Source organism: Callorhinus ursinus, unplaced genomic scaffold, assembly GCF_003265705.2.
Source record: "Callorhinus ursinus isolate GAN/ISIS: 27379988/994484 unplaced genomic scaffold, GSC_fseal_2.0 scaffold11, whole genome shotgun sequence".
Lineage (NCBI taxonomy): Eukaryota > Metazoa > Chordata > Mammalia > Carnivora > Otariidae > Callorhinus > Callorhinus ursinus.
In genome coordinates, this window is record NW_027397073.1 from 22,551,177 (window position 1) to 22,577,336 (window position 26,160).

At 42.4% G+C, this 26,160-nt stretch overlaps 1 pseudogene; it reads right to left on the reverse strand.

Moving 5' to 3' along the window:
- Positions 1-1,231: 1,231 nt before the first annotated feature.
- Positions 1,232-26,160, reverse strand: part of LOC141373671 (protein NipSnap homolog 3A pseudogene) — a 172,256-nt pseudogene continuing 147,327 nt past the window's right edge.

Here is a 26,160-nt window from a genome sequence, read left to right on the forward strand (position 1 = left end):
TTGTGGGACTGAGCCCTGCATTGGTCTCTGTGCTCAGCGGGGAGTCTGCTAGTGATTCTCTCGCCCTCTCCCCTGCCCCGCCACCCCTCTCTAAAATAAACAAACTTTAAAAAATAAAATAAATAAAATGCAGTAAAAATTAATAAAATTAATTTTATTTTTTAAATTATTTTATTTTATTCATTATTATTATGTTCAATTAGCCAGAATATAGTACATCATTAGTTTTTGATATAATGTTCAATGATTCATCAGTTGTGTATGACACCCAGTGCTCACCACCACACGTGCCCTCCTTAATGCCCATCACCCAGTTAACCCCTCCCCCCAACTCCCTCCCTCTGTAACCCTCAGTTTGGTTCCCAGAGTCCAGAGTCTCTCGTGGTTTGTCTCCCTCTCCGATTTCTTCCCATTCAGTTTTCCCTCCCTTCCCCTGTGATCCTCCACACTATTCCTTATGTTCCACATATGAGTGAAATCATATGATACATGTCTTTCTCTGCTTGACGTATTTCAGTTAGCATAATCCCCTCTAGTTCCATCCATGTCAATGCAAATGGTAGATATTCATCCTTTTTGATGGCTGAGTACTATTCCATTGTATATATGAACCACAACTTTATCCATTCATCTGCTGAAGGGCATCTCCTTCCATAGTTTGGCTATTGTGGACATTGCTGCTATGAACATTGGGGTGCAGGTGCCCCTTCTTTTCACTATGTCTGTATCTTTGGGGTAAATACCTAGTAGTGTAATTGCTGGGTCGTAGGGTAGCTCTATTTTTAACATCTTGAGGAGCCTCAGTAAAATTAATTTTAAATGAACACACTTCAGCATATAAACCAACAAGTCTTCTAAAGTTTTTTAATACGAAGACCTAATTACATTATTTTCCAAGTTAGAAGGACTAATAATTAATGTGAAACCATAATTAATACAGATGATACTGTACTTTTCAAAGTAAAGACATATATTTGACCTAAATTTTTATGAATCACATTTGATGTCACCAAATAAACTTTACTGAGGAAAGAAATTGTTTAAAAATCTCAGAAAAACAGACATGATGAAAAGCTAGACATTGTGTACAAATAATGTTAAAATACTGTCACAGGTATGGAAATGTGACATCATCATTGGAATATAATAAAATGTTATAAAGCAAAGGGTTGTCAAAACACAGAAGAAGAGATATTCTGAAAGAAATGAAAAATCAAGATCATGCAGTAGTGGCAACAATTTCTAACTTATAACAGATACTTAAATCCATGGGGGAAATGAACAGAACTATCTCCGGAAGCAGTGGTGGCAAAAGACAGAGTTGGCTTTCGAAAATGCAAGGGACGTAGCTAATTAAATTACCACCTCCTTCAAATAAAAGTGAGAATCTCTTGGGAGTATCTAAGCCCCTTAACAGACACATTTTAGAGCAGTTAATGAAATGCTGCGTATTTCAGTAGGAGACTATTTCAACAGTGAAATGACACAGGAATCAGAAGCATATTCCGCTGTGACACTTAGTAGTTGACATCTTCCCGAACAGCCACCACAAGTCTGAGGTTCTCATGAGACTGAGGTCTCCCAGCTACGTGACTACCCACACTCATTTCACCAAAGAACATGAACTCTGCCGGTTGCTCCGTACTCTGGGTGGAGAACACCAATTGGTTTCATGTAGCTTAAGTCTACAGGGGCATCAACTTCCCTCTTAGATGCATCACCCCACAGAGCTGGCCCATGAGGTTTCATCTGGAAAACAACCAGTTCATGGACTCCTTTGGAGGTTTTTCTATTTTGGACCATGGTACCACGTAAGTAATCTCAAACTCTTGTTTATCAGTGAGAGCCAAATTTGGAATGAGAAATTGTTCTTGGCATTCTTTATTTTTGGTCAAGCCTTTCTGAACTTCATTTCCATGAGCAAAACTATCATACTTCCAAACATGAAATACTTTATTCACTCTGCCTCTAAAGCTTGCACTACAGAATCCAACCAAATCGGAGTCAGCTGTCCAAAGAGGAATGGTTTTCATAATATTTTCTGGAAATTCATTTATCTTTAAAGGTTTAAGGCAATAAGTATGAAACTCATAGAGTATTCCATCATATTGTTTGGGAGCCCCCATGGCAAAGGTGAACACATCCGAGGGTGAATGGCCGTGTGGCCAGACCCCTCAGGAGACAAGCATGGTGGCCACTTCAAGTGTTGAGAAGGACAGCCAGTTGGTGGTCTTTCAAGGGTCCCTCCCCTTACGGCTTCCCTACTAGAAACCAGGACCTGGAAAACTTTTAAAAGAGTAAATATCTTTTAATATTTAAAAGATAATGATTGAACATAATTACTTGGTGCCACCACGGTTTTTATCAAACAAGCTTTACCAAACTAACCTTGTGTCTGTGCTGAGAAGTTATAAGGGAAGCCAACATTTTCCTGGGTTGAGGTTTCAAGAAGTCATTGTCAAACTATACCCATGGACAATGTGGATAAACATGGACTGAATGACAGTTACATGACGAAGAGTTTTCTTAACTAGTTGAATTACTGAGTGTATATGCTATTAATAAACTCAGTTCTGTCCATCTCAAAAGTAGTGTGTGATGATGGGTGTGGTCCTCTTGCAAAAAACATATATTTGACACATGTTTATGACTCATAGGGACATATAGAAATCAGATACATGATATTTTGATGCAACTGCTTTGAAGATATTTTGACAGCCGTGTAAAGCAATTTAATTTTCAGAAATTTTTCTAAAGTGTCAATTAATAGAATTATATCCACACTGACTTCCTGATCTTCATCCCATTTCTGAGTGAATTTTAGAGGTGCAGGAAAGTCAAACCCAGGAATGGAATGAGGCTTTGAGGTGTTCATTGTTCACATTTCTAGGAAACGAAAAAGATATTTTTATATTTTGATGTGCCCATTTTGATACGACCAAATCAAAGGCGTCACATACAAATGTTTTTTCCAGACCTGATTCCCATACATTTATCTGCATCACAGATTTTGAAACTCCATAGCAGTAAGGATAGCTCTCTTCAGCACACCAAGAGGAGTTTACTTTCCAGGTTGGCAGTAATTCACTGCGCTTCTAATATTGTGAAGACAGAAAGAGGGATAGCTGGTGTGCCGGCTTTCCAGTCAATATCTGATAGATCTCCACCGAGTGAGATGGTTTCTTCTTGCCTGTAAGGAATACAGATAAAGACTGCATATCGTTCCAGGTTCTTTGGTTGTAAGCAATTGAAGTAGACCCTAGGTTACCTGAGAAAGAAAGGACTTTATGGGAGGGATACTGAGAAGTGCTTGCAATAATAGTAAAAAGAGAGGTGAACACCAGGGTCTTGGAAAAACCCAGGGATGTCAGTAGAGAACCCAAACACCTGCTTCTGTAAGAAGTGTCCTCATCCGGGTCATTTCCACCAACCACGTGTCCCTCAGCATCTCTGCCCAAGTTGCAAAGTGTGCCCTCCCCTCTCCCCCCTCCCCTCCCCTGCTTCATGTTGGGTCATATGACAGCCCAGCCACATGCGTGCAGCAGGGCAAATTCCCAAGGGAAAAAGAAGGGCACAATCACCAGAGGAAAGGGGCAGTCTGCTGGGAAAGAAAGAAAGAAACAGATCCGCTGGAGACCTGAACTTGAGCCAAACACTCATTTTTAAAACTACAGATTTGGCCTCACCTGCTTCATGTATATAGAGGCTTAGTTGACTGCAAGCTCCACAGGAGCACCAACAGGGCATTGGTGGTCCCAGCATCAGTGAAACAGCGCCCCTCAGAGCTTCCACCTTCCAAAGTCCTGGCACCGTCACTGTCCCTGCCCTGCCGTGGGTGGCCCTCCCGTGGTTCTGGGCTCAGGGACGCTCCCCTCAGTCGCTCTCCAGCTGCTAAGGTGGTAGCTGTTTCCTGCAGTTACTAATGTCTCCCTCATCTCACATTTGCCTATTCCCTCAGTCCTTCCATAGCTGTGTAAACAGCTCCTGCATGAATTTGTCTCTTTTGGAAGTGTTGTGTTTCCTGGATCCTGATGGATGCACGTGCTGAGGTCCACCGCAGGATGCTGCAGGAGTTTCACACCATGTCATACTTGGAATGTGTGTTTTATATAAAGGAAGACTTAGGGAATGTGATAACCAGCTTCCCCTATCTGAAGAGCTTTCATCTGAAAGGGGGATTATATTTATCCCATGTAGTTCCAGAGGGCAGAACCGGGATTAGTGAGCAGGAGTTCGAGGGAAGCAGCTTTCAGTTCAAAGCAAGGAGCGGTCCTCTAAGCCCTTGAACTGCTCACAATGGAATGCACTGGGCAGCTTTTTTGGGGGAGTTAGTCAAGCAGAGGATTAGTTTCCATCTCTCCGAGACACAGGAGAGGTGCCCACCACAGTGACATGCTGGGCCGAATCAACTCTCCAGAGCCCCCAGGCCCCCTGCAGAATCTATAGGCTTGAATTAAGGATTCAGTAATTTTCTGTTGGAGCTGGAGGACAAAACTAGTATGCTTGGTGGCCTGCAAAAAATAACAACAATTATCCTCTAGGATTTAGCGTGGCCCCCAGAGTAATTTACAGCAAGGACTCTTCCTCCAGCACCGAAGAAATTCTATACCCAGCCAAAAGCTGACACCCTTTAATAAGAAGATCCTTTTCCTTTGTTCACTTCTCTGGATCCACCCTGTGGACCTGGGTTTTACACCCGAGGCCCTCTGGAAGGGCAAAGCTGACCACAGCCTGTAACTAATGGAATCAAAGGATTCTAGTGTTCTGAAGAGAGTTGCTCATGTTTGTGAATCTCGTTTGATGAATCCAAATCTCAGGATCCTTCTACGGCGGGCTGAAGCTTCCCACCTCGGCCCTGGATTCACAAGGGATGGGCAGGCAGTGATGAGGGAACCAGACAAGGCTTCAAAATCCTGAGATCATCTTCCTGCCACCTTGAAAATCCCCCCCCCTTCCAGTTCTTGCCACAGCGGTCATTAATTTGCATACATCTGGACAGCCCCCCTTCTGAAGTTTGGGGCACAGCGCATGAATCTCGAAATGGCTGTTCTCCAGGCACCAGTTTCCCTTTCCTGGAGCAAAACTGCTTTCAATTGCACTGTGGCTGTTTTGGGAGAAGACAGGAGAAAGCCATTCCCTCTTGAGCCCTTTTAACCAAATACAGAGACAAAAAATTCTAACTCCTAATATGCTCAGAAAACTAGCACACTCACAGAACATTCTCTTCCATTTTCCAATGGGAATATTGGAGGAAAGAGGAAATGCAATGATTCACCCATGATCACATAGCCCAGATATAACAGGACCAGAAATTAAACAACTAGAGTTCATTCTGACCTAGTCCAGGGACATTCCCCTGACTCCCCACCATATTATTGCTTCAAAAAACCCTACTTTACAAGAGAAGAAATCCATGGAATTAAGTGTTTCAGTGGCTCAGCTCAGTTTTCTAGTAAGTGAGGGTTCAAACTGACAGTGGGACATCAGTGGCCCGAAGGTTGCATCTTTTGCCAACACAACCTCTTGTGGGTAATTTTATTTTCCATTCCGCTTCCCCTTAAAATTTCCCAATATTCTTCCCATTTGTCTCATGTCACGGGGTGGTTGCCCAGAAGACAAAGGGAAAATGCCCAAAAAGGGGTGGGCAGAGCCTGGTTCACTGACTAGCAAAGGTGCTGGACATCTGTCACAGTTTAGGGACACCAGGGCACGAGACACCTTACAAAACAGACACGCCTGCAAGCCGAAAAGTCCAACAAGAGCAAAGAATAATTTCCAGTTAAACACCACCCCCTTCCTAAAGGCTGCCCCTCAAATGAGGGCTCTAAGGTCATGTTCTCCTAAGGAAAAATGGTTGGTTAGTCCCTGGACCGAAGGAGCAAGCCTGGGCAGGTGCTCATAGGGAAGCAAAGGGCAGGAATAGAGAATATGGTGATGTGGTGGGAGGTAGGGAGGGCAGAGGGTACAGCAGGTTCTGTCATGGATGGGCCCACCGATGGATTCCACTCTCCTGCTGCAGGTCAGGGACCCCTCCTCATCTTCCAGCTCAGGAGATTTGAATCGCAATGCTCATCCAACTCTGCTTTCCATTTCTACTCCCTCCGACCCCTCTCTGCCCGCCCCTCATCTTGTTTCCTTCCTTGTCCCTTTATGTCCCTCAGCCCTCTCCCTGCCCACCCCCTTCCCATCTGAGGCAGCCACCTGGGGACCCTGCTATCCAATAATTAGCCTGAGCAGCTGCTCAACCAAACAAGCTCCAGGGATCCGCAGCTGGGAGAGTGGAGTCCTGCCTGGAGGAGGGGGAAGCCGGGGGAAGGCCCACCGAGCCTTCTCAGGTGGCCAGATGACGCCTAATTAGGCCCCCTGCTCTGGAGGCCTCACCAGATGGGCAAATGCCTGGAAGCCTTAGGGAGCCAGCAAGACTCTGTGGGAACTCCCAATGTGTGGTTTCCTTTCCAGCTGCCTCTGGGGCAATGGGGGAGGGTGGTTAAAATAGTAATTGGCGCCTCTGGTCAAGGGGCCTCACTTCTCCCTGCCAGGAGGGGAGATGCTCTGCTTCCCAGTGGTGCATCCCCCCCGCCCCCACCCCCCACTCCGGCCCGGCCAGCCTGGAGTCTGAGTTGTTGACGTTGTTGACCGAAAATGATTTTTTTAGATGCACACCAGAGGAATTGGCACTGGGAACATTTTTCTAAATCTAAACAATGCACACCATGAAGTCATGAAAGGCAGAATTAAACTAGAAGGGAAACATCCAGAAAATGCATGGGGTTCCTTCTTTCTGTCTCCCCAGCCTGCAAAAGTGAGCTGCAAACGCTGTGGCAGAGGGAGAATGGAGCAGTAAATGATTTAATTTTGACAGATTGCAGTTTCTGGGCAGAGGAGACGTCAGGGCCAGACGGTAATGGGGGGGGGGGGCCACTGCGCAAGGCTGAGTTTGCATATTGCAGAGCCAGGCCCCCCGCGGTGTCCTGCCTTCCTCCTAAGTCACTGGGCCCTGGCCCCACCCCCTGGCCCTTGATATGGCCGCATTTACCAGAAAAGTCATAAGGGGAGCAGGCAGCAGAAAATGAGGTACCTCCTCCCCCAAAGCTCTGTTTTTCAAAGAGGAGTTTGCCTTCCAGTACCCCAGCTGGGCATCAGTGGAAATACTGGTGACGAAGCTTGCAAACACTAAGGGGGAAAAATGCAAGAAGCGGAGCTAAGTAGGGGCCAAATGACCTCTTTGCCTTTCCCTCTTTCAGACTTCCCTAACTCCTTGTGTGACAAAAAACATCTTTTCTTTTTGAAGAAGAGAGTGATATCTGTAGTGCGTCCTTGACTCAAATGGCCTTATTACAGAAAAGTGAAGATCAGGAAAGCCAAGAAACCTTTTCTACCTGCCACCACATCTCTTGGGTCCCTCTGGTAGGATACCCTACCAGCAACCATATGAACTCGGAGCAGACGCCTGTGTGTCTCATCTGGTGGGTTTCCTATTTTAAGCTGTGAAAGTGAACTCACATCAGATGTGGTTTTACCTTATAATCACCCTCCAACCCAACGGTGATTGTTTTCTGTTATATGCAGGGAAAACTTGCAAAATAAAATAATAAGACTGAGAAAATAAGTATAAGAATCAATGATGTTGGTATTTCTTATTTACTCTTGTTATTAATAGCCCCTATTCGTGGGACCGAATTGTGGATGGGACAGGCTGTGTGTATGATTACCCTTTTGGCCAGCAGAGAACCGGGCTGGCAGAAGAATGTCTTTGAGCAATCTCCGTTCTCTGTAGTTTCTGGAGTATAACATATTTTCTGCCAGTTCCGGCTGATACGATGGACATTAATTGTTAATTCTACGTCAGCCATCTGCTGAAAGGTATAGACTCCCTGGAAATCTGGGGAGACAGCGCCATCTAGCAGTCCTTGCTGTAAGTGCCTCAAAGCTGGGTTTATCTGTCCCTGAGGAGGCCAGGGGGAAAAGGCCACGGCTCTTTTAAGGTTGACCAAGCTGGAAAGATGCTCTCCACAAATCCACCTCGGCTATCAATGCACACAATTGGTTTGCAACAGCTTGGAGTCCATTTTGCTTTAGAAAAGTAGCTCAGCTTAATATTCTGGGTGGATAAGCCAGGTATCGATAAAATTACATTAGGCTATAGCATTTCAGAACATACTATGGGGAAAAGGCAGTCTCTTCAATAAATGGTGCTGGGGAGACTGGACAGCTACATGCAAAAGCATGAAACTGGACCACTTTCTTACACCAGACACAACATGAAAATAAAGTCGAAGTAGAATAAACTAACCGTGAGACACAAAAGTATAGAGCATTTCATCCATAAGACACTTTGGAGCTAAGCGTTTAAAAGATAAGGAAACAGAGAGGCCCATCTTTGAGGTCACTCAGCTAGTTTGTGGTTGAACCAGAACCAATATTCCTATTTGGAGAATAGGAGCAACCCTTTTTCAAAGGCTAGCCAGAGATGAAGATAAGAATGAGACAGAGAAGTGAGAGCATCCTCAGGAAGCGAAGATATGCGTCTCTCTCTGAATCTACATAATAACATTGATATGGCAAGGGGCATATTAAACACAAGGACAGATGTGGGCCTGTGTCTAGGACACAGGCACACATGGTAGACAAATCTTTGATCAGCTCTCCAAAATGTCCTTGAAATGCCTGGAAAAAATAGTTGGGCTCTTCCCCAACCCAACCTCTCTGCAGGCTGGCCAATCAAATGTCTCCCTCGAAGGAGAAATACTACAGATTTTAATTTGGGGGATAGGGGTTTTCAGGTTTTTCTCCTCCAAAGGCCCTTTGGAACTTTGACTTCAAATGTGTCAGACTCTCTTTCTGTCCCTTGGTGAGGAACATTTCGGAGGCTCAGCGGGTCAGAGCTGGTAGGAGCCTGAGGAATGAGCTCGTCTAGCGGCAATCCAAAAAACATTTGAATTGCCAGAGGAGATGTTAACAACATCAGTGGTGGGTCCCCACCCCAAACCAATTACATCAAAATCTCTCGTGTAGAGCCTAGGTATTAGCAACGGTTAAGTTCCCTGAGTGATTCCAATATGCCTCCAAGGTTGAGAAACACTGGCTTCTGGCCCAACCTTTATTCTTAAAGATGAGAAAACCAAGGCTCAGAAAGACAAACTGACTTGCCCAGCAATGCACAGGGAAGTCATGGCAGAACCAGGACCAGTGTTCTCTTCCTCATCCTTTGCGGTCTGCTACCGTGTACTCCGTCATGCTCAGCTATGCAGCACGCTAGGCCTCACGAGCCACCCACTAGACAGCCAACATGGTCACCCCCTGCAGACACTGCACCGAGAGGCAGCCATCTGTGAGTGGCCGTCTACATTCTGGAAGTGCTCTAAGTGCTGGGCAAACTCAGCATTTAGGAATCTGAAAGAAGAGATGCTTTTACCATCTAACCAATACTAATCAATATGGGGGTGCTCACACTTGGGGAGACATTTTTTCCAACTATGGCCTTTGGAACTGCAGAAATAACTACAGAGTGGGTTAGGGGACCCCCAGGGCCCACTTTGAGGTGGACCAGAACCCAACTCCATTGATCATCTGATTGGTGGACGGATCATGGCACTTTGGGTCTCCAGTGTTCACTAGTTTCCAGAAGTCTGGCTCCATCCTTTCCCTTGTGCACAGTCAGCTTGCCGAGCAGCCACAGGCTCTTTAGGGAAGGTTAGGAGGGAGACTGATAATGCAGACTGTTGGCTGTGCAGCAGGATTTCCTCAATGGGACTTTTCCTCCCTATCATTTAAGGGCCTCTGGGTCTAAGAACTAGCTCAAGTCTGGGAATTGGTTTAGGGTCCATGACCTTCTATTGACCTTCACCACATCTAGAGTTTTTCCATTCATGAAAATCAAGTAACCCTTTAGTAGCCTGCCCATCTGTTTCGGTTTTCAAGGAATATCAGGATCAACTGGCCAAAGCAATGTTCTGTTGGTCATACTATTCTGATGACTACTTTGGCTCTGCTAACCCTTTCAGGAACCAGCCACCTTGTCTTTGGCAGTTAGATACCACCTCTTGCTCCCAGGTTCCCTCATCCCCACTTAGGTCAGGGAGTCCAGTCTGATGATAGCAGTCCCCACTGTCACTCCTGGCCCATAGAGAAGAGACACCATGGAGCTTTTCCAAGGGTGTTGGGCCTCCCCCTACAAACGCATCTTGCCCAAGCTTGGTGAAGGGAGTACCCCCTGGACCCTCTGGGGAGAACACAGTCAGGAGATGGGTGAGCTGGTGTCATATGATAAATCCGCTCTAGCATTCCCATCTCCTGAAGGCTTTAGATCCCTTCTTCCTCTGTCTCACTGAGGACGTCCAAAATACGTCATCCTGCTCCATCCCACTTGTCAGAAATGTCTGGCTAGGACCCATTACCTTTTTGTCTTCATGACAAATCAAAACCCCAGTGATTCCAACATCAACATTTTGCTTCCAAACATCTCCCAGGCTGCTTCTCAAACCTTAAAATAGCTTTTAAAAAAATCCTGTTAAACAAAGTGCCCCTGGTTTTACAGAAATAGCAGATCGTGAACCATGAAATGAACAATTGCATCAATACCAAAAGTTTAAGAGAGAAAAATTATTCAGGAAATCTTAGCGTAAGATTCTCAAGATGACATTTGCTGTGACCAGGAATTTATCAGCAGGACATTGACATGAATATCCCAGGCTGAGCTTCCCTGTCCCGTTTCCTAGGATCACCCTCTTTCTTCAATCAGAGATGCAAAAGTTGCCAGGGGGGTGAAGAATCTTGACCTTGTGGAGCCAAAAGTGTCCAGGGCTCATAACTCTATTGCTCCTGGTTTGGGCCGTTAGCATTCCTGAGATAACACACAGAGGCTTTAAAGGGTGGTGAGTATTAGCAGCACGCATAGAGATTTGCATCAGGCTCCTCACTATATCCAGGAATGACTTTGTCTGCAAGCCCTTTTCTTGGATTTGGATGTTGTGACCAAAATAACACAGGCTGTCAAAGACTTCAATTCAGGAATCCTTTTACAATGTGGGCACATCATGTCACTCCTCCGTGAAACCCTGGATCAGCCTCAGCTTTCACTGGGAATAAAGCACAAGGGTCCTTTCAGTGGGCACAGGCCCTAAGAGATAGGAGCCCCCTTTCCTCTCTGGCCCACCTCCTATTCCACTCCGTTGCTCACTGTGGTACAGACACAGCAATTTCCTTGCTGTTCTTCAAACATGCTTGGGTCCTCCCACTGGCCATTCCCTCTGCTTAGCCTGTCCCTCTACCAGCTAGCCCTCTGGCCTCCTTTAGTCTTTGATCAAATGTCACCCGAGAACTACCCCGACAACCCCATTTTCCATTGCAACCCCCATCTCCCTGTTCTGCCTTTTTTCCATGGTATGTGTTGCTTTCTGACATGCTGTATACTTCATTTGTTTTGATATTGCCTGTCTCCCCCACTAGAATGAAAGCTCCATGAAGGCAGACGTGCCCAGCACTTTTGTCACTGCCAAGTCCCCTAGAAAACCTTGGCACATGGTAGGTGATCAGTAAATATTTTGAGAGTGAATGAATGAGACTGATGTGCTTGGCGCTGTGGTTAAGCCAATCACGGCTTAATAAATAGGATCCATAAAAGAGCTAGAGATATGGCCAGTTTGCCTGCTTTTTCCTCTCCACCAGAGTGAAACAATCTCTCAGTGATCAATTCAATTAGCTAGAAATTGCCCAAGCCTGATAAGACATACAGACATAATAATTAACATTTCTACAGCATTTCTTTTTTAAGTTCTTTAATTAAAAATACACATGGATGGTTAAAGCAAAACGTTTCCACTCTACCTAAGCTTGCAATGTGTCTATAATTTAAAAAGTGAATCTTGTCCCACTAACAATGGTCTTCATCATTTTGTTTGGAGAAGGAAGTCTCAAGTAGAAGGGAAATCATAACTGTGATTCCTTTTACACTAGATTAATAATGACTTTACAAAAATAGCAGCCTGTGTTTAACTCCACAGATATAGAGGATGTGAGAGGAAACCCTCAAACACCTAACAATAAATAGCATCAGTTTCTTATCAGGCCTTATCTGAGTATTATTCCTTTTGGCCAAATGAAAGCTTCAGCCAATGAATTGCTTGGTTATTACAGTTTATTCTTTACACACACACACACACACACACACACACACACACACACACACACACACAGAGGTCGGGGACCGGTAGAGAAAGAGAATCTCAAGCAGGTTTCACGCCCAGTGCAGAGTCTGACACGGACTCAAGCTCACAACCCTGAGATCATGACCTGAACAGAAATCAAGAGTCAGATATTCAACCAACTGAGCCAAGCAGGCGCCCCTATTATGGTTTATTCTGAATTCAGACAGCTATCTTATATCCTGGAAATTGATCACCAGCAAGATCCATTCAGCAGTTGGGGCACTCCTGGTAAAATATTCATGATTTTATTTGTCAAATATTAACTTAGGACCTCATAGGCATGTTGAATATGCCAAGTAGAACACTTGGAGATAATATTTCAACATATTGAGAGAGAGGGGCTTCAGGAAGCCCTCCCAGATAACGTGTTCTTTGGACAAGCACTAAACGAAGTGAGGAGGAGGCCAAGCAGACTTAGGAGGGAGAACATTCCAAGGAAAGAACATGCCAAGTCTCTCAGGTGGAAATGAGTTTGACATGTCAGGACACAGAAGACTCTCTTTTTGGCCTTTCTCCTTCCTTGCCTTGGGTAGAATCCCAACCCCTCATCCTGGCTCAGAGGCCAGCCTCCCCTTCTCAGGTAGATCCAAGGCCTTTCCGGCCCTTGGCTTGAATGAGACACCTCAGAGTAACTCTGCCCTAAAACTTCTGTTGCCAGGGTTTAAGACTAGTTCTCCCAGGTAAACAAAACCCCTTTGTCCACCCACGGACAGGAAGCTGCAGATTCTTGGCCTTTCCACACAAGTTTTCTGTTGCTGACAAACTCCATAATCAAGTAGAAGGATTGGCAAGACCCCACCTGTCCCTGGGCAGTCCTCCCTCCCACCCCTCCCCACATTCCCACAGTGGAGCTCAAAACATGGAAGGCGAGGCAGAGCTGAGCTGCATGAAGGGCAGGCTGACAGTGTGCTTGTTCTGCCCCATTTCTCACAGGACATGTGTCATCATCATAAGTGAGCTGGACTCCCCACCTCCACTCAGACCCTCCAGGGAGGGAGGGGAGTCAGCAATGAGAAGGATGAGGGAACCACCTCCCCCAGAGCCAGCCTGGGGTTACAGTCAGGGTCATGCAGTCCAGACCAGACCCTAGTGCTGGAGGGAAGGCACAATGGGTAAGGAAGAAAGAAACCCAGCCTTGGGTTCAAAGCTCCTCCAGCCGAAGAGTATGGGTACTGCAAACAGTGTACAAGGCTGCAGTCACTGCTGAAATGGGCCCAGGTGTATGGATGTATTAATGTTTTCACTCCTGTTCTCCATTTGTCTCGGCCTCATTTCTAGCAGTTCCCAGTTCCATGCTTAGAGGCAAGATGGGCCATTTATTTGAACAGAAATATACAGAGAGTGAATTTCAAGGATGCTAGAAAGACAACATGAGCCAAGGTATCACTGAATTTTCTAGTGCCGGCTTGCTGCCATATTTTTCTACTGTGATGTCATTGTGTCAAGTGCCTTCTGCACATCACCTCATGTAACTGCTATCTCAACAATGTGAAATGGGCCTACTGTCCCTGTGCTGCAGATGTCCCCTTTCTGAGGCTCAGAAAGGTAGAGACATCTGCCCAGGCTCACACAGCTAGAAAAGAGCCAGAGTTGAACAGAAATATACATGGTTCTAGAGTCCAAGGACACTGCTCCTCTTACAACTCTATGCAAAGACATTTGGAAGAGGAGTAACTATATGATGAATACTTGTGGATACATTGAATTTTCTAATGCACCTTGTTAGAATGAGGAAACAGGGCATCAGGATTCCATTAAGTTTCTGGTAGGAGGAGGAGCAACAGGGGGGTAAGTGTAGAAAAGATGCAAACCCAAAAGAGAGCATTGTTTGTTTGTTCCAGGTGGCCTGAGCTGGCTTTTCTTCCCAGGTGTAAGGGGAGAGACGCCTGCATTAGTCATCAACTCCCCATAGTCCAGCTTCCTATCCTGCCTGGCAAGAGGCTCTTCTGATACATAAACAAAGTAGCAAGCTACCCAAGCAGTGTGGAAGGGAGGGAGCCAAGAGGCCTGCCACATTGAAAATCTCGCTCCCCAGCCTGACATTTCCCCTCATTTCACAAATACAGACAGAGAGGCACAGAGAGTGGACAAAACTGGCCAAGAAGACATCACCAGTCAGGCAGAATCAGGGTGAGAAAGAAATGAGCAGCTCATCCACAGTTTGTGTGTTCATTCATTCCTTCATTCATTCAGATTCATTACAACAGCAAAGTCCTTGCCCTCATGGAACTGATGTTAAAAGTGAAGAAGGTAGACCAGATGTCCATAGACAGATGAATGGATAAAGAAGATGTGATACACACACACACACGCACACACACGCGCACGCGCGCACACACACACACACAATGGAATATTGCTCAGCCATCAAAAAGAATGAAATCTTGCCATCTTGCCAGTTGCAATGAAAGGGATGGAACTAAAGGGTATTATGATAAGTGAAAAAAGTCATTCAGAGAAAAACAAATACCATATGATTTTACTCATGTGTGGAATTTAAGAAACAAGAAGATGAACATAGGGGAAAGGAAGGAAAGATAAGATAAAAACAGAGAGGGAGGCAAACCATAACTTAACTCTAGGAAACAAACTGAGGGTTGCTGGAGGGGAGGGGGATGGGGGCTGGGATAACTGGGTGATGGGCATTAAGGAGGCATATGATGTAATAAGCACTGGGTGTTATATGCAACTGATGAATCACTAAATTCTATCCCGGAAACTAATAATACACTGTATGTTAACTAAACTGAATTTAAACAAAAAAAAATTTTTTAAAAAGAAGGTAGGCCATAAATGAATAAATATTCAACGCAATGTAAAGAGATAGAGAATACAAAGGAGATGGGGATGGGCCTCCTGGGGATGCCTTTGAGCAGAAACCTGAACGAAGTGAGACGTACACACAAGGTTACTAAAGGGAAAAGGAACATACTTGGTGTGTGCAACAAAGAGCAATGGGGACCAGAATACCTGGATGGGAGTGAATGAGGGATAGCAGGGTAGAAATTATGTTGAGAAGGAACTCTTGCTCTAACATAAAACCTTCTGTGCGAGGAATAGGACTTTGGATTGATTTTAATAGTGATGCAAAGCCGTGGGAGAGCTGAAAAGAAAGGAACATCATGATCTCCCTTATGTTAAAAAAAAACAAAACCTCACTCTTGCTATGGTGTAGAGAAGAACCTGCAACCTGGAGAGCAGGACAGGTGGAAGATGCGGATGGCATGAGCTAGAGCAAGAGGGGCAGGCGTGGGAAGTGTGGGAAGGTGTTGGGGCCAGGAAGTGTTGCCAAGGTGGAGGGAAAGTGATCTGCTGATGCATTGCATATGGAGCGTATGAGAAAGATGTGATTCAAGGATGAATGCCTAGTTTTCATCCTGAGTATGTACTCAAATCGTGACACCACTGACCAAATCATGTACATGTCAGAATCTGTGTCAAGTTCAGCCTCGTATCTCTAGCCCCCAGAACAGTGGGTCGAAGGGGCTTACTAAATTTAAGTGATCAGATGAATGCAGTGATTAACACAGGCACAGATGCACGAAGGCCAACACTCAACTATCCTACTTCCCTTTGGCTTTGGCTATAGTTTTTCAATTATTTTAGCTTTTTTCAGATAAAATCTTGATTGGAATACCACTATGTAAAACAGATAAATTGCACAGTTTTCTTAACAGACACTTACAAGTTAAGTTCAATTATGACATTTACTTATGATAAAGTCAGTCAAGGAGGCCAAATGGTTCTGATAAATACAGACATTTGAAATCAGATGTTACGGATAACAACTGCAAGTTTTTATACACTCTAACTTCCAATTTGTTTCTGTTTTGTTTGGTTGCACCTTATGAAGAAGTGCTTACAACTGACAAAAGTTTTCAAAAGTGTGTTGTGTGCCAGTTAGTAATGCCTTTGGCTGCATGTAAGGAAAGAGTTAAATGTCAGAGGCTTACCCATAAGGATATTTATTATTGATTAACAAAAGCTAGGATTATAGAGAAGTGTACCAGTTAGATATAGTGGCTTACAAGATTTGAACAAATACCCCAAAGGAAGGCAACAAAGAACTAGTTCAATGGCTCACCAGTGTCATAAGGACCCAAATCTTCCCATCCTTCCATTCTGCTATCCCTAGGCTGACATTTCACCCCTAGGAGGTCACTTCATAGTCATGAGCCATCAAAAAGCCACCAAAAAACTGGAGAAAAGGGTGGTGAGGACAGAAAGGGACCGTCTCCTCGTGACCCTCTCCCTACATCACGGAAACATCTTTCCCAGACGCCGCCTACAGAGTTCTCTTGTGTCCAGTTGGCCAGATCTGGGCTGCATCCCCAGTGTTAGACTGTCACTAAGCCACAGGACTTTCTGCCTAATAGCCGAACAAGACCAAGGAATAATTTCGAGAAACCTTTCAATAACCAATCTAGAAGCTTGAAAGACAAGTGGCAGAAATATTTTGCATAAAGTGGAATAAATAACCATACATACGTAAAACCGAACCATCCCCTGCTGTTCTCAGGGGCAAAGGGCAATTTTGATCAGATCCATTCTGAAGATTTCAGAAAGTGGATATAAATTGACACACACAAAAAAAAACATGTGAAATATTACATTTTCCTAGTTATCAGTGTCCTATTCACTGTGGGCTCTGCTACCCAGAATCTCTCTACTCTCCCATCAACCCTCCTGAAGAACTTCATCTTCCCCTGACTCCTCTCGGCCATCTTTCCGCAACCTAGTCCCTGTGATCATCAGTCCAACCTTCTGACTTCTCCATTTGCACCTCCTCTCACTATGCTGATGAGTGCAGTCATGCAGACAAACTTATTTCCCTAAAAATGAAGAAGGGAAAAGGCCATAGTACCCATGCTTCAATATTTTCACCTCTGTCATATAATATTGAACAACAATTCTCATTTCCTCTCATACTAATAGAATCAGATCAGAAGTGCCTCAAATTTACAATAAGGGCAAAAAAGTTACTTATCATTAAACATTACAAATCTGTAGCATAAGTTAACTTGTTATTCCACTAATGACTCAGCAACATGACATGAACAGGCTCTGAGCATCTACTTCAGAATGATCCATGTATATTTTAGGGCAGAACTCAGTTTTGTATAATTTTCCATGATTAGTTAGATGCAGGCCTGAATTTTTTGTAAAACCAATAGCATTTTTTTCCAAGTTAAAACATACGCTCAAAGATGGTAGGAAAAGCTTTATTCCGAGGGCTACATTCCCTATACACACACACACACACACACACACACACACACACACATACACACACAAAATAAACCTAACAACACAAAAATCTCTAGTGTTAAATGGAAAATGGGAAATATTTGGTGTGGGTCTTTTTCCTTAGCTTATAGTTTTTAAATGAGCTAACAATGCATTACTTTAAAAAAAAAAAAAAAAAACCTCAGTTCATCCCATGGTAAGGTAAACATAAGTTGTGAGAAAATAGTTTTTCATGTTATTTTTCCAGACACCCCTACAAACATACAAACGGACTAATGAAGAGAAGTGTCATGTTAACATGTTAGCAAGAAAGATAGGTCTCCCAATAAATTCCTAACCCTGCCTATGTACAATGGCTAGAAGGAACCCAAGCAATTCAGTCTATGAACTCTGTGCAGCCATCCCCTGTATGATAGGCATATTGACCCTCTCCCACTGGAGGAATTTTAAAAATGCAGAAATTCAGCAAAAAGGACACTTTGTTTGGAATGGAAAGACCATAACTCAAGCCAGTGGAAGACACCATTTCCTACCGTGCCCAGGCTGGAGGACTGACGCTCAGTCTCCGGTAGTGCGATTTTGTTAATTGTTAGTTTTAGCAGTGAGACTCAAGCTTGAGCTTTCACAGGCAACACTTCCTAGCAGATCTGAACGTTTTATTTTCATGGTATTTATTTTACGGTTGTATTCCTTTTTGGCAAGTGTTAACTAGTTTTCCATTTATACGAGTGATTAAAAGTTTACTTTGAAAAAAAATTTGAAAAAGTTATTTTCTGGGATTATGGTTGTATACCTTGAGGGCAAGGACTGAGTCTCTCCTCCTTCTCCAACATGGATGAGATAACCTGCTAATAATGATCATGCCAATAACGTGGCAGTGATTGAATAACATAAGAATCTCATTTTCAGTTCAATTTTCAGCATCAGAAGTTCAAATTATGGAGCATCATCTCTGATGACATTGAAACCCAAAAGACTACCTATGATATCCAACCAACCAGAATTGGAATTCTTTGCCTTTGAGACTCTTCAGAAATTCTTTATGTACTTTTGAATTAAAATAATGACTTCATTTCAAAATAAAGGAGCTTTGGATTTTGAGGATGGCCTGCTTCTAATGATTTTGGGATTTTTCACCCAAGGCAGGAAAACTAGTCTGGCCTTAATCACTGCACCAAAGAAGTTAACCAACACCACAGCCACTGTCCCACCACACTCTTTGATATAGACGACTGATAGGAGATGTTCTTTGCAATGGCAGCCTCGCATCCCAACCTGTCTGCAGCCCTAAGCTGGCCCCCCACCCCCACCGCCCCATGCAAGAGCTCTACTGTCTGGTCCTGCCTTGCTTTCAGCCTTCTTATCTGAGTTCCTCGACTGCTCTTGTAAGCTTAGGTCTTACTCAAGTCTCTAAAGTCCAGTGGTTCTTCAAGCAGGGGAAATGTATGATTATGGACTTTTCTCCCAAAATCTACAGTTGGTTTTGCTTCTCCTGCTCCCAACATTCTATTCTATTCATCTGCAGTTACCTGAGTCATGAGTAACTGTATCCTAAGACACAGCAGTATCAAGTTCATCCAATTTTTTCATACTTTATAAAAGTGCATGCTCCCCCTTTAGAATCATACATTGTGATGACTAAAACTCATCAATAAATTGTGCCTTAATCTTACGGTTCTCAATATAATACCTTGTTTATTTAAATTTCTTATTATGAGTTCTTAGCACAGCAAAAAGCTGCTAAAATGCAATATGCTTTTAACAGGTAGCATGCTTTAGGAAGCAAATAAGAGAAAACCTAACTAAAATGGTTTGAACAATGAACAAAATTTTTTTAATCTCGTAACTGGAAGACCGGGGATATATTAGGACATTGTTTTTAGCTCCCTCATTTCTTTGAGGACTCAGACTTATTTCTTCTCTTCACTCTGCTTAATTTAGCAAGTCAGCCTGTAGCTTTCCTCGTGGTCATCCGATGGCTGCAACAGTTTCAAGTACCACAGACCAGCAGAACAACATTCAGCAGTAACAGCGTCAGGAGAGAAACTGTTATCTTGCCCCTAATTCCTAGTCTCTTTTTATCAGCCAGAAAAACTTTCACAAGAACTCCAAAGTTACCCCTGATCACCTCTCAATGTCCGTCATTGTGCCACATTCCCACATCTCAACCAATCATTCACGGAAAGGAAATGAGACCACCTCGTTACTTTACAGCAAATCTTTATTTGCTCTAGGCTGAGATTGTAGCATACCCTTCCTTTCCAAAAACAAACAAACACACACAAAAAAAACCCCAGAAGAATGTGAAGCATTAAAAAATAGCAAAGGGGCACATGGGTGGCTCAATTGGTTAAGCGACTGCCTTCAGCTCAGGTCATGATCCCAGGGTCCTGGGATTGAGTTCCACATCGGGCTCCCTGCTCTGCAGAGAGCCTGCTTCTCCCTCTGCTTCTGCCTGCCACTCCCCTTGCTTGTGCTCTCTCTATCAAATAAATAAATAAAATCTTTAAAAATGAAATAAAATAAAAAATAGCAAAGAAGAAAAGAGAGAAAGGGAGATATTTGGGGCAGTCAAGTGTGCTAAAACGGATACTGGAGACCAAAATGTAAATAAAAGCATGTTCATCAATTACTATATCCTCAAAACCACTATTTAATACAGTCAGATTTACCACTCAGAACTACATTCATGGTAAGGGCAGAAACAGCAACAGAGCCACAAGAAACTCATATATTACTATTGATAAGATAGTGGTAAAATTTTTATTATGTAACATAAATAATTCTGTAATTTAGGGTACATTACCTGAAAGGTTTCTGAAATCTGAGTGATTTTTTTCCTCACCTAATATAATATCAAGTTACCATCTAGGACACTAGATGAAGTTTATCTCCATAGTACAGAGGTCCATAAAAAGCACTGGTATTATCTAAACATAACAACAAATAAATAAATACTCACTACATGATTTCAGTACTTACCTATTTCACAGTTACAGTAATTAAAACAGTAATTTATGAACATAAGAGTAAATAAAGAGAACAGTGGAACTGAATAAAAAGTCCTAAAATAAATGTTCATTACATAAATGGTTGATTTTCAGCAGATGATGGCAAAGTAATCAAATAGAGAAAGAAAAGTTTTGTTTTGTTTTGTTTTGTTTTTCAACAAATTGAGCTGGAACTGATAAACCACGGGGGAAAAAGAAGAAACTTGATCCCCAACTCATACTATACATAAAAATTAATTTGATGTAGATCAAACACACAAACATAAAAGAAAAAACAGAGCTTTTAAAAGAGCCTTTTAACAGAGCTTTTCCCCTTTATGACCTGGGAATAAGAAAAGATTCTTAGACAGTACACATATTTCAAGAAAAATTTGTGCAAAAATGTTCACTACAATTTTATTCATAAATAACTCCAAACTGGAAAAAAAAAACCCAAATATCTAAAAACAGGGAAATAGAAAAAGAAACAGTGGTATATTAATAAAATAAAAAATTAACTACTGGTACATTCAACGATTTGGACAAATATCAAAACATGATATTAAATGAAGAAGCCAGACACAAGAGTATACATACTACATTATTCTATTTATAACATGTTCAAAGACAAGCACAACTAACCTAATGGGCTGTAATTAAGAATAGTTGGCTTCCTCTGGGAATAAGACATAGGCTATTGACTGGAAAGAAGCATAAGAAACTTGAAGTGGTGATGAAAATGTTCTATTGTATAGGGTTATAATTATTTTAATGTATACATGTATCAAAATTTATTGAATTGTATGCTTAATATCTATGCATTTTTGTTTATAAATTATTCCTTAATAAAAACAATATTAAATGCTTGAATACATGAGTACTGAATTGTACACTGCATTTTTATTTTTCCTATATTAAGATTTCTGAAATTGTGATGGGTCTTTTAATTATGAACTATATAAATTTTTCAGCCATCTGGCATTGAATTCTTTAAATTGACTTTGATATTGGGGTGCCTGCGTGGCTCAGTTTGTTAAGCATTCAACGCTTGTTTTTTCAGCTAAGGTCATGATCTCACATTCTCAGGTATTTATAAAATAAATACGCCCATATAACTACTTCTAAGATCAAGATGTAAAACATCACCAGCACCAGGGAAGTTTCCCACTGCCCCCTTATTTCTGTATACTACTGCCCTGGAGGAATACATCATAGTTGATTCTATTACCAATTTCTGGGTATTATAAATAAAGCTGCCAAGAACATCCTTGTACATTTTTGGTGCAAATATGCATCTATTTATGGGCCATAAGGTAGGTATAGGGGCAGCTTTCCTAGGTATTGCCAAAATGATTGTGCAAATTTCCATTCCCACCAGCAGTGTATAAGAATTCCAGTTGTCGGGACACCTGGGTGGCTCCGTCGGTTAAGAGTCTGCCTTCAGCTCAGGTCATGATCCCAGGATCCTGGGATCGAGTCCCACATCAGGCTCCTTGCTTGGCAGAGAGCCTGCTTCTCCCTCTACCTGCTCTGCCTGTCACTCGCCCTGCTTGTGCTCTCTCTCTCTCTGACAAAAAAATAAATAAAATCTTAAAAAAAAAAAAAAAGAATTCCAGTTGCCCTACATCCTTGCCAGAACTTGGTATTGCCAGATTTGTTTTTGGTTTTTGTTTGTTTGGTTGGTTGGTTGGTTTTCATTGTGTGTATGTGTGTGGATGGGGGTGTTTCTTGTTTTTTTATCTTCTGTTTTTTGTTTGTTTTATGTTCTGTTGGTATCTCATTATGGTTTTAACCTGCAGTAAATTTTAACTTAAACTTGGATTATTAATTATTGCTTAAAATGTCTTCAAAAAGATTATATGATGAAGTAATTATATGTTAGTGAGCAAAGAAACAGATCAGCAGAGAATGTGGAGATGTCTCAATTCAACATTTTCTTGTAAAGCAACAACCCAACAACTAGAGTGCCATAAATGACCTATGAAAGAGTTGACGAAGCTGCACCTACTACTGAAACACACAAGGAGGGAAAAGAAATTAGTGAAACATTGCTTGTCACAATGCCAGATCATACAATTACAAGTAGTAGAATTAGTCAAGTCTTCAAGGTAACCCCGTGAAAAAGGTCACTATCACCACTTTATAGATGAGGAAGCTGGGTAATTAGCAAAACCAGAATTCAAATTCAGGTGGGTCCAATTCTAATATCTGTGTTCTTCCCACATAAGTCAAGCAGAATATAAAAGAAACAAAGAAAAAAATCATGCCCCTTGCTCATATTAATCATCATAATCTGTAATTTTCAAACCCGTTATCTCAGTAGAATACCCTCCAATACTCTTGTGTATCCAAGCAAGGCAGAGATAAATCCCCTACTTTGCTGTGAGAAAATTGAAAGGTTGACTGATCCCCATGATCACAGAGTTGGTTTGAGAAACAGAGCCTGGGCCGGGATTGGAATCCCCTGCTCCTGAAGGACAAGTCATTATGCTTCACCATCATAGGAGAAATCAGCCAAACACACCCATTTTTCATCATCTGTGTCTCCCATCAAGCCTGAGCTACAGACAGAGTGTGTGGGTGGGATGCATGGATGTCTTGGTCTCCTCCCCACCCCATACTAGCATAAGATACTCTGGAAAAGAACATTCACTGTCAGGATTTTCTGTTTTAATTGTTTACTCCTCCCCTGAATTTATAAATTTACAAAAGGACATTGCTTACCCATCCACCATCCAAAAAAGAATCATCAAGGATATGAAATTCTACTTAATGAGGGACTGAAGAAATATTTTAGAGGTGACAGTCTTCTAGGAGAACATAAACTAGGCTGTTGGTTAGGTCTAGAGATTAAAATGTCCAGCAACCCAGTAGAAACTACCTTGCAGGGGCACCTGGGTGGATAGGTCGGTTAGGCGTCAGACTCAGTTTTGGCTCAGGTCACGATCTGCTCGTCGTGAGATGGAGCCCCTCATTGGGCTCTGCATTCAGCAAGGAGTCTGCTTCAGATTCTCTCTCCCTCTGCCTCCCGCTCACTCTCTCTCTCGAATACATAAAATCTTAAAAAGAAAAGAAAAAGAGGGGCACCTGGGTGGCTCAGTTGTTAAGCATCTGCCTTCGGCTCAGGTTATGGTCCCAGGGTCCCGGAATCGAGCCCTGCATCGGGCTCCCTGCTCCTTGGGAAGCCTGCTTCTCCCTCTCCTTCTCCCCCTGCTTATGTTCCCTCTCTCACTGTGTCTCTCTCTGTCAAATAAATGAATAAAATCTTAAAAAAAAAAATAGAAAAGTAAAAGAAACTACCTTGCACTGAAAGAACTTCTCCATTTAGAGCTGAGACTTTCTTTCAACTACATCACTCATGATAAAGATAAAGACTTCCCAGTCCATTGACTAACAAAGATAAGCATTTAGGCGGCCTAATTATGCCTGAATTGGCAAATCACCCCTTCAAGAAAGCTAATGCTTTTTGCCAACACAGCAACAATCCAAGTGTTCCTTTGTCTTCATAATGATTGGATTAACAAGGCAGGAAACACCTTTAAAATCAAGTTTGGTGTACATCTTGATTCATTGTAACTATCTGAAGTAGAAACCCTTTTTCCAAACAAGGGAGGAAAAGTCTCAGCAATTTGAACATGCATGTTTAAAAAAAATGATATCCAAAGATTTATTTTTGATGAAGGATGATAATCTCCACAAGTAAATAAATAAGTCTCCAAGCTCCAAGCAAGACTAGAAAAATGAACAATGAGGTTCTAGCTGGGAGTTTGTCTAACATTAACCAGTGGTCCCTTGCTGGTGGGTAAATCCTCCCTGACCAGCAGGGCACTTGGGCCACTGGCAGAGTGAGAGTGGAGGTGTGCCATTTCTAAGGTTAGATATGCTAAATCAGCCCGCTGGTGTCCAGTGGGGTGAGGGAAGTGAATCAAGGTCTCAATCTTAATGGAAGGGTAAATGGAGGCATCAAAAAAGTACTTTTAAAGGTTAAAGTTACTAAAAAACTAATAAATATTATAGAACTTAGAGAAAATTGTGAGACTGTTGAATTTCCTTCAGTGTTTGCAACTTTCTTTCTCTTTAAAATAGACTCTGGGAAGAATCATTTTTTAAAAATGAAGAATTCTTCCATGTATGAATAGCTTTTCTCTCATTTTTAATTTTTCATACGTTCAGATTTGCATGTACTGACTTTAACACTAGGCAGTAGTTCAGCAAATGGAGGGGAAAATCATTATATGGAAGCAAGGGGGCCAATAAAAGTCAAGGAAACTTGCATCAAATTATTTGGAAGCACTTTCTTTGATAATTCTCTTTTCAGTGGGTCACAGACAATATTCTCTCCACTGAGAGGAGTAGAAGTTTCCTGTTGGAAAACAGTGAAATACAGAATGGCTTCCCCCAAAAATATAGATCTTCATTGAGCCCCTAAGGGTATTGGGTTTAATGGACATTCCTACCCTTCTTCTAAAATAATTAGTTTACTCTTTTATGATGACATTCATAAAGCTGAAAGCAGTTTGGTGAACATTAATGTCATAAGATGCTCCTCAAAAAAACAAAAAAAAATCATTTTCAAATAAATTTGGGGAAAGCTTCCTTTTAATTCCCTTATTAGAGGATCAAAAGCATATCTTCATAGTAGAGACTAGTAGTTAAAAAACAAACAAACAAACAAAAAACAAAAAAGCTGTTAACCTTGTTTCATGCACTGTTTCCCACTTAGCCATGGAAGCCTTTGTTCTTGTAATACCTTACAACTCTTCAAGTGTAACTCTCCCTGGAAAATGTTGTTCTAGCTAGGAAAAGGTTGAAATTCTCTTAACTTCCTCATTTACTTGATGGGGAAACAAACACACCACCTTGGGCATAGGCATGAGAAGGGAGTTTTTCAAGTTGATCCATCAATTAGGACAAGGGATTTGATCTAACTTCCAGCCAAGGTCTCTCTCCTCTAACGGATCCTGAGGACCCCACTCATTCACAAAGCCTACTCGGCTTTCTGTCATTGGTAAATGGTATCATGGAAGAAAATAGGGCAATGTTTTCTCCTCTGGGAGGGGTACATGTCACAAAGCTAATTTGCTGATTTATCTTCCAATATGGTACATCTCTGGAAAGATATGCCCTGGTCCCACTCCAGTGTCATCACAGGTTGTCAGTAAATGGGAATGAATGACAGATGTCTTGCTGTCCTGGCCTTCAGTGTCACAGGAGGTGAACTCTAGAAGTTGATACCTAACCCAAGAGCCAATCCAGATGTACAAACGTTTGGATGAGAGAACAGACTGGACTGTCCGGCTTGCTTGAAAGGAACCCTAAGTACCTAATGACTCCATAGGTCCACCCCAATTCACATGGTGAAGCATCATGCCTAATCAGATACTATCCAAGTCAAGGCTTATGCAAAACTCAAAGGACATACCCGAGCTAAGAAGTTGTGTTCAACTGAAATTAAATTGATGGACTAAATACAACTAAGTATTTTTTCTTAAGTTTAAACTAAATTAAACATAATACCTTTTCAAAATCCAAAATAAAATGAATTGTCTGGCTTTTGAGTAGGTGAGAAAGGAAGGGGGTTCCTGTGACTCTATAATCCAGCTCCATCATTTCACAGATAAAGAAGTTAAGATGCAGATATCACACATCTAGTTAGGAAGGCAAGACACAACCAATGGACTTAGAGCCCAGAATTCTTTTTCCCTCTAAACACCGCC